The 15,703-nt window shown below is 44.4% G+C and overlaps 1 protein-coding gene across 1 annotated transcript in view; it reads right to left on the bottom strand.

The window, feature by feature from the left end:
- TRIP4 (thyroid hormone receptor interactor 4) overlaps positions 1 to 15,703 on the bottom strand; it is a 624,053-nt gene that overhangs the window by 393,016 nt on the left and 215,334 nt on the right. The window lies entirely within an intron of this gene.

The raw sequence follows: 15,703 nt of genomic DNA, 5'->3' as shown, positions 1-15,703 counted from the left end.
GGTGATGCGATGGCATGTACATAATGCTTTAAACATCACTCGCTTCCTAACTGGTAGCCAATGCAAAGTATCCAAGGCTCTTTTAGAGGCTGCCCTCCTAGGCTGCGCAAGTATCAGCCGCGCAGCGGCGTTCTGCACAACCTGCAGTCTCCCAAGGCATTTAGCAGTGGCGCCCAGATAGAGAATATTGCCATAGTCTAGGCGAGATGTAATGAGGGCGTGCACTAATGTCTTCCTAGCCTCTATAGGTAGGAGATCCATAGTTTTCGTATATTTTTTGAGAACTCCAAAACATTTCCCCACAACACGCCTAGTGTGTATTTCATAAGAGAGAGTGGGGTCCAACCAGACTCCAAGATTTTTTGCCAGGGAACACGGTGCCGGGGTGGAGCCCAGACTCGAAGGTCACCATGCCGATGTCCATCCTGAAGCATTATATGTTCCACCACAAGCACCTCAGTCTTGTTGCCATTTAACTTCAGCCAGTTCTTAGCCATCCAGGAGGCAAGCTCCTGCATGCATGCCCTGAAATTAGAGGCTGCCACATCCGGTGCCCGAGATAGGGAGATCACCAACTGGGTATCGTCGGCATATGAGACAACCCCCACTCCAAAGTCCTGCGCTATCTCCGCCAAAGGAGTAACATAAAGGTTAAACAGTGTAGGGCTCAAAGCAGAGCCCTGAGGCACACCCTGTTCCAGCTTGATATCCTTGGAATAATGCGCCCCCTGTCTGACCTGAAAGCTTCACTCTACCAGGAATGATCTCAGCCATTTCAAAGCCGGGTCAGAGACACCGCCTTTATTCAGACACTGCAGCAAGGCGTAATGTGCCACAGTGTCGAAGGCAGCGCTTAGGTCCAGCATAACCAGGGCTATAGTATGCCCAGTGTCTGCCCCCTGTCTAATGGCTTCCGTGGCCAGGAGTAATGCGGACTCTGTAGAGTGAAAAGCCCGGAAGCCCGATTGGGACGGGTGCAGAAGGCTACAGTCCTCAACAAAGGTCATCAGCTGTTGATTGACCACCTTCTCTGCTACTTTAGCCAGTTATGGCAGGAGCATGATAGGTCGCAGATTTTCCAATATGTCTGGGCTAATGTTCGGCTTCTTCTGGAGAGGGAGAACAATGGCTTTTTTCCACTTGCCTGGCACCGTATGAGAACTAAATGAGACCTCCAAAACGTGCCTAATATAAGGCTCAAGAATATCCATACTCTCGCCCAACAACTTGGGTGAGGCGGGGTCTCTGGGTGAGCCAGACAATGCGGAGACAGATTTTTCTGAGAAGCTCGGGGGAGGGAATAGTGAAATTATTCAATCTCTGACCCACATCAGCTTCCCCAGTCTTTTCCTCAAAATCCACACCCCTCAATCCAATCCCTGGAAAAGAGGAGTACATTTTCTCCACTTTCTCAGAGAAATAGTTCGCAATCCGGTTGCATGACTCAGCCGAGCCATGTGCAGAGACACAGGTCACTTCTCACTGCCTGTAACCACACCTGGAAAACAATGGTGGAAAGGGGCAGTGAAAACTGTCTAATGCCCCCACTTGCCATGGGAGGTAACTCCCATGTTAGAAGGGCATTTTTATATTTTCAAAAAGAAAATCCGGCTTCGAGATTTTGTTCTTGAAAATTCAAAAAAGAAATGATGGACTGCTCCGTCATGTTGATCGAGTAGTGGGTCAAATGGCACTGACAGGAACCGCTGTGAGTGCAGCACCTGGCAAAGTTTTTGAATTGACCACCAGCTTGTGGGTCATTTGTAAATTTGTCAGGCAGAGTAGTCTCAACCTGGCTGAAGTCAAGTCCTCCACCAGGGTGATGGAAACTTCTTTGTCAGTCAAAATGTAAAATCTCCCAGCTGGCCGCAAATGAGGAAATTACAATCTGTAAGGCCGACAAAGGAGGAGCGTTAGTTATCCCCGATACCTCTTTCTACACTGAAAATCTATCCACTCACGTCAGCGACGCATCATTATACATGGAAGTCAGTTTCAATCCTACCGTTGAATTTAATGAAGTGTTACAAGCCATTCTTGACAACACTTTACACCTGTGAACCATCACAGAACGTGATCGGAAATTTTTAACCAAAGAACATTCTCAAATTCCATACCTGTACATGGTCCCAAAAATTCATAAAGATTCCACCAGACCACCGTTTCGACTTATCGTGAGCACACGCAATTCCATCCATGAACCGATTGGCATTTACATCGACAAACATTTGCAACCCAGTGTATGAATAATGTCCAGTTACATTCAAGATACCACAGATTTCTTGAGAGAGATCAATAACATTCAGATTGAACCAGATCAACAGACGTACCTTTGCACTATTGTCGTGAATTCGTTATATACCTCTATCCCCCACAATTTGGGACTTCAAGCAATGGAGGCATTCCTGCTTAACAGTGAAAACCCGTTAGATCTACAAGTATTACTAATGGAGCTCATGCAGTTCTCTCTACACCACAGCTATGTCAGATGCCTAGATACATTCTTTATCCAACTTTCTGGTGTGGCCATGGGCAACTGTGCCGCTCCAGCTTATGCTAATTTATTTATGCACAAATTTGAATTAGACCACATCCTCACGAACCCTCAGTGGCAAGACAACCTGAGTGCGTACTACAGATATATTGATTACATTTTCCTGGTTTGGACAAATTTGGAAACTCAACTACTTGCAGCTATAAGAGATCTCAACCAGGAAAGAGAAAATTCAATTTACACACAATATAAGTCAGACTCAAATTGCATTTCTGGATGTCAATATCAGAATCACTGACAATGGTTTAGGGACCTCAGTCTATACCAAGCCCACAGATCGCAATAACTTTCAGAGCTTCCACCAAATGAGTCTGAAGAAGCATCTACCATACTCCCAACTTCTGAGAGCTAAAAGAATTGCATCATCTGAAAAGTTGTTCGAAGAAGATAGTCGTACCATCATCAATATATTTACTCAAAGAGGTTTCCCCAACTCTATTACTCAAACAGCAGAAAATAGAGTGAAACCCAAGGATCGACTTCAACTGCTAGCAACTACAGTTCATCCAGAAACCACAGATGAACGTGCTGTTTTCGTATCCAAATAGTCCACTCAAAGCACTAAAATGAACCAAACGAATCGCAAACACTGGCAATTGCTACAAATGGAACAGGACTTTAACAATATTTTTCAAAACTATCCCATATTTGCCTATCAACGTACCAAAAATCTACAACAACTGTTGAAACCACACAAAAGCACCACCAAAGCTACATACAACGAGACAGTCCCATGCCACAACTGTGGAAATTGTAACAGCATTATTAAAGGAATACCATAACTCATCCTACCCAGGGGACCCCAATAAAATTGAGAGTAAACGCAACGTGCGACACCAACAATGTTGTTTACCTACTCAAATGCCCGTGCGGCCTTCCGTACATGGGTAAAACAGAATGCAAAATTAAAACCAGACTATCGGAGCACAGGAGCAACATTCGCACAAAAAATCTTAAATCTTGTGTGGCCGCTCATTTTGTTAATAACGCACAAAACGTCAGCCAAATACGGTTCATGGAGTTGGAAATTGTCACCTACATAGTAGGCAGAGACAATAAGAAGTTCCAACTCCAACGCAAACTTTATTGGATGCACAAATTGAACGCCCTTTATCCAAATGGGCTTAATGAAAGATTGGAATTTAGTTGTTTTCTATAATGTTACCTGTTTACATTGGCCTGCAATCCTGGTCTGATGTTTCTTTCTGTTCCTGTGATGTTTATTACCTCTTTTGCACATTCTGTTTCATTGTGATTCTGATGCTGTTCTGGTGTATATTATGGTTTCGTTTTACATGTTCTTCTTGCTTTTTCATTATTCTTTACTTTATTTAATTGTTTCATACCTTCCTGCTTATTTCTTTATTTTTAAGTTCATCTCTTTACTCCAGCCTCTTTTATCTTCTTAGTTTGGCGAGTTTACCCCTTCACATATTTATATTTTCTGTAACTTCCCTTTGTTTTCCTTAACTTTCTTCGTTTTACTAAGTGTTCAAGTCTGTATTTTGTCAACTTCATTAGTCTCCCTTTTCATTCATTTTTAACCTTGCATTCCACCCGACTCTTACTCTGAGTCTCTTTTTTATATCTGCACCCCCTTCACCCTCACGAGCGACACTTCCGGTTTCACAGCCGGAGCTCGTCGCGCTGGTTTCAGCAACCACGGCGTTCTGTGCACTTTGACATACCTCCATGACCCTTTTTCATCTCGTTGAGGTAAGACACAGTGTATTACTGACACTGTGTAAACGCATGGATTGTTTCACAACGCCAGTCCATTTTAATAACACTTTGCACGCTCGTAATCTTCACTCATTTTTCGCATGCATGTTATTCCTTTCGAACACTTATATTTGGCACAAACGCATGAGTCACTTTTGTACTTTCACGTCTTGCAAGTGCACGAGTTCTATGACTCAACTTCCGGGCCCGTACTTCTATCACGTTTCTGATTATTCCGGTCACATTTTTATGTTCCTCCGCCACACTTTCACACGTTTTTCTCTAGTTTCTCAGCGGACCCGCATTTTATATGCTTCTCTTTTTTATCCTTTTGGCTCCACATCGACCATCACCTTATTAAGCATTTTTAATGAGCACTATCCGTGTATCTTCGTATCACTTTTGTTTTTTGTGCTATTCTTTCAGTGAAGTCACCACAGTATCTCTATGTACCCGTTCTCCCACAACACCTATTGATTACAGATACCCCTTGGGTATTTTATTGATGTCATTCTGTTCTCGCGTGGATCGCGATATATTAGGTTCCTTTCATTTATTCCTTAGACAAGTCCCCCTGAAGAAGAGCTACTGCTCGAAAGCATCGGGGAGATATTTTCAACGTGTTTGCAACATGTTAATGGATCTTTGACAAATTACTGATGTTCCCAACTGGAATTAATCCTCTGATGACAGACTACTATTCATATGCAGTAATATGAAACGTTAAAGATTGAATACATTTGGGATTATTTCAGAACAGCAAACTTGCTTCTTCTACCTATTTTTTTGGAATCAGCGACTTGTATCGCCAAAGGAGTGCTCTAGATTTTAACCTTTCCCGTGATTACCTTTGGAGTGCAGCGGCCTTCCATACTTTTTTCATTTGTAAATTTGTCAGGCAGAGTAGTCTCAACCTGGCTGAAGTCAAGTCATCCGCCAGGGTGACGGAAACTTCTTTGTCAGTCAAAATGTAAAATGGCCTTTACTAAGAACTCTTTTTCATGCAATCAAAAGACCCAGAGGTGTTCAGCGTGGTGTAACTTGCATTGATTCTGTTCACTTACCCATAATGCTGTACAAAACTTAAAACTGTGTACCTGGCTAACACTACTCATTTATTTACATTTTGTGTTGAAAATTTCTGTAAAATGTTGAGATCCACAAATTGAGAAAAACCAGCATTTCCATCTGTCTTGTGGGTGACCCTAGTGGCCCATGATAGGAAAATGCTAAAAAAAACACAAAACAATGACAAATGTATAATTGATAAACGGAATGCTGAACAATATCAAACATTCACCCCCACTACAGCGATTTGGGCCTAAATCCATTGTTCTTTTACTCACTATGCCATTCCAATTTGGACCCAGCCATATGCAAATCATTCTTGACCATACTCCCCAAGGGAACTGCCTAGCCCGAACTGCCATGCCACGTCCTCCCTGGACCGGAAACAAGCTTCCTGGGACCGGTTTCGGTGTATCATCCCTCATCAGCCACGCTGGCTTGGCTCCAGTTGCATGGAGAGCACAGGTCCCACATATGGGCAACCGGTCCCAGGATGCTTCTTTCCGGTCCAGGGATCATATGGCAGGGTCCAAACTGCGGTGGCATGGTGAACAAAAAAACGATGGATTAAACCGAGATCTGTGACTGGGGGTGAATGTTTGTTTGTTCAGCATTCTGTCCATCATCTGTAATATTTGCTTTTGTCACCCCAAGTGGGAAAAGAATGCTCAGATGTGGGTGCCGTGCTCCCAATGCCACTGGATTCAAGCTAGCCTGGCTGATGAAGGGTGATACCCCAAAACCAGTCCCAGGATGCTTGTCTCTGGTCCAGGGAGGACTTAGCCTGTCAGTTTGGCTGGACTGTTCACATGGGGAGCAGGGTCAGAACTGATTGGCATATGGCTGGGTCCAAACTGGGGTGGCGCACTGAGCAAAAATACAATGGATTGAACCCAGATCTGTGATTGGGGGTGAATGTCCGATTTGTTCAGCATTCTATCCATCATCTGTACTTTTTACTAAAAACACAACATAAGACATCACATTTATAAAGTGAAAATGCACCGTTTTTTTGCAATGTGGGTAGCCGTGGATATTTGGCCACAGGTCAGCTGGAACCTAATAAAACATGCACATTTTTTTAAACTAGCCAATCAGGGGAGTTTAGGGACGTGTGATTTGCGTGGCTCTCACCAGGTAATTTTACCCAGAAGCCACTGCAAACGTCAAACTTTAGTAAGAAACACATTTTTCTCACATTTCTGGCATGGAAAGACCTGGAGCCTGCGGGGAGCTACAGGTTTCCTTCCACCCGGAGTTCCCACATGCCTCCCAAGAAGAACGGTACCCCACTTATATGGTTGGGCAAAGAGATGACACAAAAGGCCTTAATCACTATGTTGAGAGATAAGCAATAGAGGTAGCTGCTGTATTTGGGGCTATGCTGTGGCGCCACCCGTGCAAGCCATCAGGGTACTTCAGGGTGGTGTGCCTTGCATGGATCCCATAAGTTTTTCTTGCCCATAATGCCCAGCAAACTTTAAACTGCCTGAAATCACATATTTTCCTTCCATTTCTGTTTGGAAACTAACGGATTCTGCAGGAATCCACAAAATTCCTTCCACTGTGAATTATTCTCACTAGTGCCGATAAAAACGCTGCCCCAATTGTGTGGCTGGGCCTAGTGCCCGCTACAGAAAAAAGCGCAAACCAAGATCAATTGCAGCCCTCACCAGGGAACTCCCATTGACCTTGGTTTATTTTATTTCTGTCACGAGCATTAGCCCTATTCACACATAAGGTACCATTTTTATTGGAAGGAATGTGAGAGCATAGAATAGTAAAACATTTGTTATTACCAATAGGATGTCATTGCATTTATGCCTTCAAATTGCAGCCAATGTGTAAGAAAGAAGACATTTTGAAAATACACTTTAAATCATATGCTAATATGGGCACACACAAATTTAGAGATGTACAAATTACCACTGCTCCTAAACTCCTTATCTTGAGCCTGTTTCAGAAATGCACAGGTTTCCCTTGATACCCATTTTTCACTTCACATATTTCACCATATTAGTTGGTCTATACTTCATACATTGTTATTTGAGTTTGAAATCCCTTAAAAAACAGAAGACAAGAGGCGTTTGGCAAAACAGGAACAGTTTGTTTAATTAAACATTACGGCTGAGAGAACATTTATAGGCACAAGGTCTGGGAACTGTCTCAATTTACAATCGCCATGTGTCCTTCTTTTATACAAAACATGATGGGTTATAAAAGTTTCTGGCTGACCAAATATAGTGGTTGCTGTCTTCGGAGTCATTAATACATTTTCTAAGGCTTACCCTAGGTTGGTCACGACCTTGCGTGGACACAGGGTATCCAGTGGATAACGTGTTCTGATGTCTGGCATGGGAAGCACGAGATCGCTACGTGTGCTAGGTCCCGATTGGCTATGTGTTCCTAACTCATGCGGCATCTGGCTTTTTATGGTATTTTAGGAGGGCAAGTACCCTTTCCTGCAATGTGTGCTTTATTGGGACAATCTCCCTTGACAATTGTGATGTTGCTGTGCCTATCTGTGGGACTGATCAACAGTTTCCAGTCCTAGAGTTTGCCTGCCAGCTACGCACCCCAACATCTGTGGCCTGTCAATCTGCAATCCGAGGCCTGGCTTTCAGAGCCTGCTTGGCTACATATTTGCGAGTTAGGTTGATGTGGAGTTCATAATGGGCGATTCGGTTAATAAGGGCGATATTTCATTTATACTGATGAATGTCTCAATTTCCATATTAAAAACATAATGAAAAAACATTGCACGTTGCAGCTCAGTTGCTGGCTCGGTGTACCTTGGGCTCTTGGAGACCCTATATATCCCTGCAACCAGAAGGGTCTAGCGGACGTAATGGTATATTGCTTTTGTAAATCGGCCAACGGGACAAAAGGTTACAGATGAAAACATTGTCATAAATGGCAATCTTTCCTACTCATTTTCAATATTTCTTTATTTCAACAGTTAGTTTCTTTGGGAAAACCTTGAGGTATCTACATACATGACCCCTTGCTGAAGTCGGAATTTTGTCTCCTTTTCATAAATCTATAGCTTTCCTGGACCACCCATGGGTTTCCCCCACAAACTGGAAGTAGGTTGCGAGCACAAAAAACGTATGGAGCCCTTAGCAGGAACTACCCCCAAATAGCCAGAGAAGGGCTCAGTACTTGGGGGCCTTTGTTTTGGGCCAATCCACCTTCTCAAATGGAATCTAAAATGCAAAGCATTCCCTGCCTGCATGTTGCTGCTTGGGCTGAAAAGCAGACAACGTGCAGCATAATTCACTGGGGCATTTTCTTGGCAGGGGAGACGGTGTCCGCTGTGAAAAATAGTGGTGGACGCCGCTGACCCGCATGTACCCATCCCTCCCCCTGACTTGTTCCCTGATTAAAGCTAAAATACAACCTCCTCTTCAACACGCACACGAACAGCAACACACGTTAATAAAGGCTACTCCTATTAAGGATAACGCAGTCTCTTGCAATCTTTAATCGAGCCCATGATCTTGCACCAGAAAGCCCGTCTGTTAAACGAGAACGGAAGGGAAGAAATAAGGGCAGAGCGGATTACTGAGAAGAAAGCAATACGACTCTCTTGACTTCCCCACTAAACACCTCCCCTCTGGTAGCCTAGTTGTATCGTGAGCCAACAACGCATGCCTCAAAGTGGGCGCTGTGGGCCCAAGTGCCTGGCGAGTGAGGTACATGAGACGGTAGCAAGATGATGATCAGATTAGGAGTGAATTATGAGGCCCGGGGGAGCTTTGGCTCGAGCCACAGCCCTAGCGAGCCAACTAGACCTTGAGCCCAAGAAAAAATGAAGAAACAGACGCATCCTCTGCGTATTCCGCGCTACAGCTCAGATACCCGAAAGATGCGACGGCGGGTTCCCGACACCTGAGCTAGCCGGGGAGGAAGGCAGCTCGCCTCCAGACCCCGCAGTCTGAGGAGAAGCATCTGGCTGCGCCTGCGCCTGCGCCGCGCTCCGGCGGGTGCTGGCTGCCCGTGAGGTGTTCGTTTCCAGCTGGCTGCCGCTGCAGCCCGCGCGGGGCCTGGGACAGGGCTGCAGGCTGGCTGCGGTCTGCAGCTCCAGATGGGAGAGCCGCCTTCCAAAGCCGCCATCTGCCGCAGCAGCATCCCCAGCTGGAGTCGGCGCGCGCACAATGCGGCCATGATTATGAGCCTTTAGATGCTCTTGGCGCGAGGCACTGACTAAACACAGGAGGCGCAGGGTGTGATATACCGGGCTGGGATGCAGTGTCCCAGGCAGCCAATGGTGATCGCCAGCAGCTGTCTCACAGCTCTCCTCACAGCACCCGTACAGCTCCAATAGCTGCCGGCGCACCGCCTCTCTCTCCTCACAGCACCCGTACAGCTCCAGTAGATGCCGGCGCATTCTCCTCACAGCACCCGTACAGCTCCAGTAGATGCCGGCGCACCGCCTCTCCTCACAGCACCCGTACAGCTCCAATAGCTCTCGGCGCACGTCCGTATGTCCCATTTTCACCGAAGTACAACTCTAAAAGCGCGCGCCCAAGCATCATCACCAAGTTCCCGTAGAGCCAAACAAACCCACGAAAGGCGTCTAAGCGAAGGAAAAAATATCAGACAAAAAAGAAAGGTTTCATTCATGTTTTTTAAGATGGGGCATGTTGGCACGAGATGTTTCATGGAGTTCCAAAGTCTGCTAGGGTGTACCAGAACAGTGTTCAGATGCTGCAAGCAAGAGTTTTACCCCAGATTATGGGCCGGCTCATGACCTAATTACCCACCAGTCTTACTCTTCCTCGTCCCGTTCCTAATAACGGAGGTGACCCACTTTTAGAGAGAGCCCCCAGAAAGACCTACATTATTAAGCAGAACCTTTTTTTATCTGTTCTCCCTTCCCAGACGTGTTAAGAGGATTAACAACATATAAATCGATACCCCCTGCTCCCATGGAGGGAGGGGAAGAAACAGAAACAGGGCGAAATACAATTACCGGTAAGGATAAGGTCATGTGCACCACCTCGACCCTCTTACTAGTCCCCTCCCTAATCAATAAGGATACTCAAGGCAACAAAATCGCAATCAAGCATGGATAACAGATTATATAGAACAAGGTAATGATGCTGCAAACAAATTAAATTTAGTATGAAGAAATCAGTACATCATAATAGTCATTCTGCTACATAGTCAAGAATAACACAACGATAAGCAGCACTAGAACCCAAAGCCTGGAATCCATATTACTGATGGAAATATTAGGAGAAGCATTTGTCACTGCCCGACGTATATCTAAATTAGACACTTTTAGCAACATCCCACGAGACTGTCATTCCAAGAGTGGAATGGCCCATAACCATAGCTAGCAGAGAAGTATTTGAAGAATCACATGCCATAGGTACCACACATCTAAAGAATCTACTTAAAGTAGACTCAGATGGATTCTGACCCGGTCTAAACACCCCAAAACACACAAATAATGACTCAGAAATACAAAATGTGAGACTCTGCAAATAAATTTGCAATGCTCTTTCAACTTTCAAGGAATGCACTTTAATTGTATCCTCTGACGAGGAAGTAGGGAAGCAAATAAATATAATAATATTGTATCCTATTGACAAGGGAAACTAAAGAAAATCTTTGGCAAAATAGGAGCTAGGTATAGAAAAAGGCCTACAGTGAAAAACTAAGGAAACGATCAAATGCATAAAAGCCCCCATATCTTTAATGCTAAGGTAACTTCAATTAGAAAAACAACATTTGCAGAATTCATTTTTAAAGGTCCCTCACGTAGGGGTTCAAAGGGAGATCAGAGAGCCTTCAGCAAGAAGGAATATCCCAGGAATCAACTACTGCGCATTTCCTCGCTCTGGATAACTCAAAATTACACAAGAGGCAAGGTCAAGCAAAGTATCAGTCTCAATCATTGAAGGAAGACTCAGGGACCTGGACGGTGACCCCCGGGAACAGCAGCAGAACTGAACTGATACAAATAAACCATTGAACGGACAGCTCCAGGTGGGGAATGCCAAACTGGGAGGCCTAAAAACAATTTGGTCACAGAAACTAGCTCCAGCAAAGAAACACCAAAATTGGCTTTTAACAGTGACCTTAAGTCTATAGATACCAACTGTTCATATTAACGTTTGTTCGACTAGTTATGGATAGGGCAGCTCTCATTCATTCCTTGAGATGGGTATTGGAAAGTTAGTCATTTCGTTATTTAAAGGGATATCTGATAAGCAGGCACAGACTGACAGAATCCGCTGTCCGCTATATATGGTGACAAAAGGGCCACACTCACTGCACTGGCTCATATGGATCCATCTCTGGGGCAAATCAACAGCTAAAAGTCCAAAACAATGGCAAGAAGTTCCACAGGAAATAATAACGTATTCAAAAAGTACAAGTACAATTGTTCAGTCAGGGGGTGAGGGGGGAGTACAATAAACACACCTCCCCCAAGCAGAAACATTTTCACCTCAGAGATGGAGAAGGCAATTATGTTACACAACATACTCAGCCTAAACTAACATTGTCCTAATCTGGATTACTTGTGGGCTATCAGAAACTTAATTGATAAGAGAGGGCGATGTGATAAACACTACTGTGTACTACACTATACTCTGTGGCTGGCAGAATGGAAGGCAGAGATATCTCAAAGTTAATATATATGAGCTCTACATCAATCAATATTTATATGGCTCCTTTGGTCATAGTAGTAGAACTGTGGGGATTTATTATTGTGTCGAATACAGATGACACGCCAATGATAATTGCCTTCCATCAATTGGACGAGCCAGTAGTTGATGACTTTCAGGGCTGCCTCTCGGCAGTTGGCAAATGGATGCTCAATAGCTCTGTAAAGGTGAGTTTGGACAAATCGAAGATCTTAATCTTTGGCAATTCAGAGTCTTTAAAAATCAGAAGACTATGGCCAGTGGGGTTGGGAGAGCCCCCTATAGCTGTTGATGTGGCAAAAAACGTACCAATCAAATTCGATAAGGATCTGCCTTTTCTGCCACAAATACGACTGGTGACGGCTACCCATTTTCTTTTCCTGAAATCTTTGAGAAACATATTTAAATTTCTCCCAGTTTGCACGCATAAGGATATTGTTGATGCATTGATTACGGCTAGGTCAGACTCTGTCAAAGTGTTATATTTGGGCGGCCTGCGGACCTGTTAAATAAGCTGCAGCTGGTACAGAATGCAGCAGCACGTTTCATTTTGAACACTCCCATTAGGTAATGCATCAGGGAGGGGCAGATGGTACTGTATTGGCTTCCAAATTAAAAGCAAATCAAATTTAAAGCACTAACAGTAAATCATAGGGCGAAACAAAAAAAAAGCTGTAATGAAGTGGAGGAGGCAGATGTAATTCGTAGATTTATTCGGAAAAAACAAGGACCAGGTAAGCGCCAGGCAGCACAGCTTCCTCTCCAGGACATCAAAAGCCCAAATTATTTACAAGAAATACGTAGGCTATGAACACCAAAAGGCCCTTCGCTCTGCTGGCAAAAGATGTATCTAGGTCTCTCTTATTTGAAAAGCTAGAGCGGGGGAAAAATCTTTTTCTGTCTGGGTGGCTAGGTTGTGGAATGCTTTACCATGGAGCTTATGTGACATTGATTCTGAAGGGGTATTTAAGTCCATCTGAAAATATACCTTGTTATGGAGAAATAATTCAAGGTGAAATTAGCCATCCAGTTAGTTCAGCGCCGGGACGCATTTCTGTAAGCAGCTGTTTTGCTTAACAAGTGTTTTTTCATTCATGTCCCCCACAACGACAAATTGACATTTTTAGGTCGAGCTGGTGTAGCAGCGCGAAGCTCTATATCCGGCGAAGCATCTTTTATTGTCCACTTCATGGGAATGTGAGACAGGGGATGTGCACGCGCAAGCCCTCGGCGCTTTCACCTCGTGGGCGCGCACGCCCAGCCCGGCGCCGTGCACATCTCCTGTCTCACATTCACAGTAATTCAGCCTCTCGCCTCTCTCAATCGCACAGACAGACAGACAGACAGACAGACAGACACACACACACACACACAAAACCTAAGCCCCCTCCCGCCCCACTCACCGGGCTACAGGCTCCGTAACGCGGGGCTTCCCTGACTTGCATCGGCAGCCTCTGCTCCTCCTACGTGCGGGGTAACGTGCCTACAGCGTTTCACAGCCTCCCCTAGGGCAGGATATCCGCCTTCTGCCCTTCTCGTCCAGTCACTTTGTGGGCGCGGGCTTCCCACAGAAGGCGGACATCCCGCCCCAGGGGAGCCTGTGAAACGCTGTAGGAGGCATATCTCTATTCCAAGTCCTAGTTTTTAATGCTGCTCTGTAATGAGCATGACAAACTAAGACCGCATCCTTTACCCTTGGCCTGTTAGACAATGCTGCACGCCAACGCTTGTTGAATAGGATTGCCATGCAGCGCTTCGTTTCCTACTTTCTTTTTGGCGTGGGAGGTAAGTTCTAAATGTTAGATACAAAAGCAGCATGTTGTTACATATTTGTGTCCGTACCAGCTTTTATTAAATTGTCGTGCGTTCACTGTCTACAATCTGCTTGCTTTATCTGGCTTTCTTTGAACACATCGCAAAAGTTCATTTTTTGGGAGAGCCTTTCCCGAACTTCTTGTTGTCTTTGCAGCTTTTGATTTTGAGGCTCATACTCGCTGCTTTTGCTTGCCCACATCGCAGCATTTTATTTTCAGTTTGTGTAGCCACATCGCAGCATTTGATTCACTGCTTTTGCTTTCCCACATCGCAGCGTTTTCTTTTGAGTTTGTGTAGCCATGGTAGAGTTTTATTTTACGTTTGTGTCGTTTTATATGTATGAGTTTTAATATTACCAAGTCTGTGAACAAAATGCCCGCACCTGTTCACTTGCCACAAACGCATCCCCGCATGCCCACTGTTATGCGCTGATGTAATAATGAAACGGAGCAATTCTTTCTGGGTGTGCCCCCGCTCCGCAAACACAGTGTGGGGTGGATGCATTGGGTGATACTTGTAAACAATGAGATGGCTTCAGGTGTCCGTAAAGTGCACTGTCTGCAATGCTGGCAGAGTTTAATGATATAAACCCTCATGCAAGCAAGGAAAATATTATTGCGTGGGGAGGTAAGCTCTATATCCTACATACAAAAGCAGCATGTTGATACATATTTTTGTCTGTCACAGCGTTTGTTAAATTCTTGTAAGTTTGCTGTCTGCATTCTGCTTGCTTTTATATTTTGAGTTTGTGTGGTGTTATATATAACTGTTTCAATATTACCAAGTCTGTGAAAAAAATGCCCGACCCTGTTCACTTGCCACAAAGCCATCTCCGCATGCCCACTTTTCTGTGCTGATGTAATAATGGAACAGAGCAATTCGTTTTTGGGATGTGCCCCCCCATCCGCAAACATAGTGTGGGGGGATGCATTGTGTAGAACTTGTTAACAATGAGATGGCTTCAGGCGTCCGTAAAGTGCACTGTTTGTAATGATGGCAAACTTTAATATTATTAACCCTTGTGCAAGCAAGGAAAATACCTCCAAACCCGACGTTTCCCTCAACATGTAACCATTCCTAGGCCATTGTGACACTGCTCCTACTGCACTATTAGCAGTTTTGGTCCTAATTGCGGTCTGTTTCAGTACCTGACCCCCCGTTCACTGATGGGTTACAAAGGGGTACAGCTCTCGTGCTATTTAAGTTACAGTTTTTACAGGAAAAGCCTTTTGAGGCTGCATATGATGGAATATCTCTGTGTGTCTAAAAGTCACACAAACACATTGCCTATTGAAAGGCGCGGGGATATTAACTAATTTGCCCACAATCACAGGTCGGTGAGCCAATGCCGTGACTCTAACATGGTTCTCTAGCTTCTTCCTCTGCAGCTCTGGTCATTTCGCCACATCCTTGTTTTTGAATCCGTCTGCTTCCACTGTCGTTTTATTCACGCTATTCTTTCCACCCTTCATTTCTTCCTTCTTGTCTTTATTTTTCTTTAATTTTTTTCCCTTCCCTTCTTACTTTACTGCACCACTTTCTGTTTTACTCTTTTCTTCCAACTCTCCCCACTTCTTTATATCTTAATCTGTTCATTGCTTTCTTCATTTCCAACCTTCAGCTTCAGTTTTCGGGCTCTTTCCCATAACTTATTTTCTTTTACCCGCTCTTTCTTTTTTCCTTTTCCTAACATTCTTCCTTCATTCCTGCAACGTCCGACCTGTCTTTCGTAACAACCTCTAGCTTTTCCTCCTATTGCACGTCTTCATTTTCTTATGCTTTATTCTCCATAATTTCTCTTTCTCTCGCCGCCTCACTCTCTCTACAAGGAGTCATCTCAGGAAAATGTATATTTGTCTTTTGGATGGATGTTTTAGCTAATCAA

This window comes from Lissotriton helveticus, chromosome 3_2 (assembly GCF_964261635.1).
Source record: "Lissotriton helveticus chromosome 3_2, aLisHel1.1, whole genome shotgun sequence".
NCBI classification, from domain to species: Eukaryota; Metazoa; Chordata; class Amphibia; order Caudata; family Salamandridae; genus Lissotriton; species Lissotriton helveticus.
The sequence above is the reverse complement of the archived record's forward strand: the minus strand, read 5'-3'. Positions and strand labels throughout refer to the sequence as shown.